Source organism: Magnolia sinica, chromosome 8, assembly GCF_029962835.1.
Source record: "Magnolia sinica isolate HGM2019 chromosome 8, MsV1, whole genome shotgun sequence".
NCBI classification, from domain to species: Eukaryota; Viridiplantae; Streptophyta; class Magnoliopsida; order Magnoliales; family Magnoliaceae; genus Magnolia; species Magnolia sinica.
In genome coordinates, this window is record NC_080580.1 from 6,127,908 (window position 1) to 6,133,804 (window position 5,897).

General features: G+C 36.9%; 1 non-coding gene across 1 annotated transcript; it reads right to left on the minus strand.

The window, feature by feature from the left end:
• Positions 1-661: 661 nt before the first annotated feature.
• LOC131254551 (small nucleolar RNA R71) lies at positions 662-768 on the minus strand. The gene has a single exon (XR_009175669.1). It is a non-coding gene; the product is annotated as a small nucleolar RNA R71 (small nucleolar RNA).
• Positions 769-5,897: the final 5,129 nt, after the last annotated feature.

Genomic DNA, 5,897 nt, shown 5'->3' on the forward strand with positions numbered 1-5,897 from the left:
ACTTCAATTTGGTAATTTCTTTCCAACTCTCTCTTTCTTTCTAGATTTTCTTTTTCTTTCTTAAGATTAGGTTTTGAATTTGATTGAGGGCTACGAGTGTTTCATGCCCAAGTGGGCCCGTGACAACACTTGACGTCTCTTGACTGAAGGAGGATTGGTTGAGGGGTTGACTATCCATCGCAAGACTAGACACCACTCGAAATCCCCTGAGTTAATTGAAGCTATGGCTGAAGACTAACCTCCTCTACTTCCACCCAGGGTGGAGGATACCCAAGATGAGAATGAGGTGCATCAAGCACCCCTGCCTCGTGCTTTACGAGATTATCTACAACCGGCGGGAGTGAGTACGCTCTCATGCATGATTTTTCCTGAAAACACAAGACAAATGGACATCAAGCTAGGAGTTATCCAACTCCTTCCCAAATTCCATGGACTTGAATCAGAAAGTACATATTTACATTTGAAAGAGTTCGATGAGATTATAGCTACATTATATTTTCCTAATGTATCTGAAGATATAATCAGGCTGAAACTCTTTCCTTTTTCCTTAAAAGAGAAGGCTAAGACGTGGTTACATTCACTGCGTCCTAGATCCATTGGCACATGGAACGACATGCAGAGGGAATTCATAAAAAAATTCTTCCCACATCATAAAATGATTACCCTTAGAAAAGCAATCATGAACTTTGCCCAAAAGGAAGATGAAACATTCTTCCAATGTTGGGAAAGGTTCAAAGATTTGGTCAGTTCATGCCCACAATACGGATTTGAAACGTGGCGCATTACAAATTTCTTCTATGATGAACTGACATCTTCCATCCGCCAAATGGTCGAGACAATGTGTAATGGAGAGTTCATTAATAAAGATGTCGACGAGGTATGGGACTACCTCGACAGTCTGGCTGAAAAAACACAATCTTGGGACTATTACCCAAAATCAAACACCACGTCTAGACCAACTCAATCTAAGGAGAAAGGCGGAATGTATCTCCTGAAAGAAGAAGATGATCTCAAGTATAAAGTGAATAATCTCATAAGAAAATTTGAGGCCATGGAAGGAAATAAGGATAAGGTCAATGAAATTGTTTGCGGCATCTGTGATTGCAACATTCACACAACTGAAAACTGTCCTACAATACCTGCCTTTCGAGGAGTGTTGAATGAACAAGTCAATGCCGTAAACAACTATCAAAGACCTTTTACAGGACCTAACTCCAATACGTACAATCCTGGTTGGAAAAATCATCCAAACTTTAGTTGGAGGAATGAACAAACGGCTACCCATCAAGGTTTCTTCAATCAAAAGCCAAATCAAGTGAAACCTCAAGAGGAACCGGTTCAAAATTCCATACAAGAGCTGGCTCAGGCAATGCGGGGAATTACAGATTTTATGCAAAAGATAGATTCTCATATGACGGTTATAGAAAAGGGGATGCTTCCTGCACAACCTCTCCCCAATCCTAAACCGCAGTACGAGATTAGTGATCCTAGCTCTTCAAATCAGATGGGGCACGCTAAATCCATCACCACTCTTAGGAGTGGAAAGATCATTGATAAAACTCTTCCGGTTAGGCCCGAAAAGCCTCAAGAACCAGAAGAGGACAACAATGATTGATCTAGTGATGCCCCACAAAAATTAGAACCGGAACTTCTAGAGAAGCCAGTTGCTCCGTTCCCCCAACGGTTGGTTGCACCAAAACGTCTTTCTAACTCTCAGGATATTCTGGAAGTGTTGAAACAAGTGAAAGTTAACATTCCTCTACTTAATGTCGTGAAATAGATTCCTTCATATGCCAAATTTCTGAAAGACTTATGCACGACCAAAAGATGGCAAAGTATTCAAAAGAAAATCTTTTTGACTGAGAAAGTGAGTGCCATCCTGAAGCAAGACGTGCCGCAGAAATTCAAGGATCCCGGTAGCCCAACCATATCATGTGTAATCGGGAACCATCGAATTGATCACGCACTTCTTGACTTAGGAGCGAGTGTAAATCTGATTCCTTACTCGGTATACAAACAGTTAGATTTGGGTGAGATAAAACCCACCCTGACCACACTACAACTTGCTGATCGCTCTATTCGTGTACCAAGAGGGATAATTGAGGATGTGTTAGTCCAGGTCGATAGATTTTACTACCCTGTAGATTTTATCATCCTGGACACCGAACCCATCAATAACATGAGCACTCAGATTCCCGTCATTCTTGGTCGTCATTCCTTGCCATGTCAAATACAATTATCAATTGCAGGAATGGTGTTATGACTATGTCTTTTGAAAATTTGACATTAGAGTCAAACATCTTTTTCAATAACGGTAGCAACTCAGAGGATGATGACAATTTCCACAACATTAACATGATTGACTCTTTCGTGGAAGATACGACACCTCTAACCTTATCCTCCGACCATCTAGAGACGTGCCTGGCCCACTCCCATGATTTTGATGATGATATGATTAGGGAGCCGTGCGCCTTGCTTGATACTGCACCGGTACTTGAAGTTAACCGGTGGAGGCCACAATTTAAAGAATTGCCACAAACCGATGTAGTGCCTCTACCGTCTAACCTCAAGCCGCCGAAGCTTGATCTAAAACCTTTGCCCTCTGATTTGAAATATGCCTATTTAGGTCAAGATGAGACATACCCGGTGGTGATCTCTGCCTACCTGGAGAAAGAACAGGAGAGCATGCTCATATCTATTCTCATTGAGCATAAAGGAGCCCTGGGATGGACGATAGCGGACCTCAAGGGAATCGATCCCTCGATTTGTACTCACCGCATATATCTTGAGGATAATGAAAAAACCGCTCGGCAACCACAACGTAGACTAAATCCAAACATGCACTACAAGAAATCCCACTTTTAGCGACGAAATTTTTCGTCGCTAAATTCATCGCTAAGAGACCGAAGCAGAAGGGTTTTATCAGCGAAAAATTCGAATCGTCGCTAAAGGCAAGCTTTTTAGCAACGAAAATTTTCGTCGCTAAAAATTTTTTACAAGACTTTTAGCAGCGAAAATTTTCGCTGCTAAAAAAATTCGTTCCACTTTTAGCAACGAAAATTTTCGTTGCTAAAAAAACTTTACAAGACTTTTAGCAACAAAAATTTTCGCTACTAAAAATATTCGTTCCACTTTTAGCGATGAAAATTTTCGTCGCTAAAAAAACTTTACAAGACTTCGTTACTAAAAATATTCGTTCCACTTTTAGCGATGAAAATTTTCGTCGCTAAAAATATTTTGCAAAACTTTTAGCTACGAAAATGTTCGTTGCCAAAAAAATTTGCATAACTTTTAGCTACAAAAATTTTCGTCGCTAAAAATATTTTACAAAACTTTTTATTACGAAACTTTTCACCGGTAAAAATATTTGCAAAACTTTTAGCTACAAAACTTTTCGTCGCTAAAAATATTTTGCAAAACTTTTTAACTACGAAAATGTTTGTCACAAAAATATTTTGCAAAACTTTTAGCTACGAAAAAATTCGTTGCTACAAATGCAAAACTTTTAGCTACGAAAATTTTCGTCGCTAAAAGTCTCTTTTTTAACAAAATTATTCCCGCACAAAATTTGTGATATACACCTGTACAATATATTTCATCATATTCATCCTGATATACAATTGTTATATAATATATTTCATCATATTCACATTCACATCCATCTAAACCCAAACTAGTAAATCCATCCAAACATAAACTACATTCATCCAAACACAAACAATCTTATCCACATCACATTCATTCACGCATAATACATATAAACTTAACATCATAAACAAAAATACCTTAAACCTAAAACCTTAACCTAAACCTAAACCTAACCAATAACATATAAGTTTAGGTTTAGGAAATCGGGTTCAGGTTCGGGATCGGGTTTAGGTTTAGGTTTTCAGGTTTAAGTTTAGGTTAAGGAGTTGAGATTATGATTAGGTTTAGGTTATAGGTTAAGTTTTAGGTTTAGGTTTAGGTTATATAGGTTTAGGTTTAGGTTATAGGTTTTGAGATTTGAGAATAGGTTTAGGTTAAGGTTATATGTTTAAGTTTAGAAAATCAGGATCGGGTTTAGGTTTGGGTTTTCAAGTTTAAGTTTAGGTTTAGGTTAGGGAGTTGAGATTAGGATTAGGTGTAGGTTTAGGTTTAGGGATTTGAGAATACGTTAAGGTTTAGGTTTGGGTTAAGGTTATAGGTTAAAGTTTAGGTTATAGGTTAAGTTTTAGGTTTAGGTTAAGATTATAAGTTTAGGTTTAGTTTATAGGTTTTGAGATTTTAGAATAGGTTTAGGTTAAGGTTATAAGTTTAGGTTTAGGAAATCGGGTTCGGGATCAGGATTAGGTTTGGGTTTTCAAGTTTAGGATTAGGTTTAGGTTAGGGAGTTGATATTAAGATTAGGTGTATGTTTAGGTTTTGGGATTTGAGAATACGTTAAGGTTTAGGTTTAGAAAATCGGGTTCAGGCTATAGGTTTAGGTTTAGGTTAGGTTATAGGTTAAGGTTTAAGAAATTGAGTTTAGGTTATAGGTTTAGGTTATAAGTTAAGGTTATAGGTTAAGGTTTAGGTTATAGGTTAAGTTTTAGGTTTAGGTTAAGGTTATAGGTTTAGGTTTAGGCTATAGGTTTTGGGATTTGATAATAGGTTTAGGTTAAGGTTATAAGTATAGATTTAGGAAATCGAGTTCGGGTTCAAAATTGGGTTTGGGTTTAGGTTTTCAAGTTTAGGTTTAGGTTTATGTTAGGGAGTTGAGATTAGGATTAGGTGTAGGTTTAGGTTTAGGGATTTGAGAATACGTTAAGGTTTAGGTTTATGAAATCGGGTTCGGGTTATAGGTTTACGTTTAGGTTAGGTTATAGGTTAACGTTTAGGAAATTGAGTTTAGGTCATAGGTTTAGGTTATAGGTTTAGGTTTATGTTTAGGTTAAGGTTAAGGTTTAGGTTTAGGTTACAAGTTTTGGAATTTGAGAATAGATTTAGGTAAAGGTTATAAGTTTAGGTTTAGGAAATCGGGATCGGGTTTAGGTTTGGGTTTTCAAGTTTAGGATTAGGTTTAGGTTAGAGAGTTGAGATTAGGATTAGGTGTATGTTTAGATTTAGGAATTTGAGAATACGTTAAGGTTTAGGTTTAGGTTAAGGTTATAGGTTAAGGTTTAGGTTATAGGTTAAGTTTTAGGTTTAGGTTAAGGTTATAGGTTTAGGTTTAGTTTATAGGTTTTGAGATTTGAGAATAGGTTTAGGTTAAGGTTATAAGTTTAAGTTTAGGAAATCGGGTTCGGGTTCGGGATCGGGTTTAGGTTTGGGTTTTCAAGTTTAGGATTAGGTTTAGGTTAGAGAGTTGAGATTAGGATTAGGTGTATGTTTAGGTTTAGAGATTTGAGAATACGTTAAAGTTTAGGTTTAGGAAATCGAGTTCAGGTTATAGGTTTAGGTTTAGGTTAGATTATAGGTTAAGGTTTAGGAAATTGAGTTTAGGTTATAGGTTTAGGTTATAAGTTAAGGTTATAGGTTAAGGTTTAGGTTATAGGTTAAGTTTTATGTTTAGGTTAAGGTTATAGGTTTAGGTTTAGGCTATAGGTTTTGGGATTTGAGAATAGGTTTAGGTTAAGCTTATAAGTTTAGGTTTAGGAAATCGGATTCGGGTCCGGGATTGGGTTTGGGTTTGGGTTTTAAAGTTTAGGTTTAGGTTTAGGTTAGGGAGTTGAGATTAGGATTAGGTGTAGGTTTAAGTTTAGGGATTTGAGAATACGTTAAGGTTATAAGTTAAGGTTTAAGTTATAGGTTAAGTTTTAGGTTTAGGTTAAGGTTATAGGTTTAGGTTTAGTTTATAGGTTTTGAGATTTGAGAGTAGGTTTAAGTTAAGGTTATAAGTTTAGGTTTAGGAAATCGGGTTCGGGTTCGGGATCAGG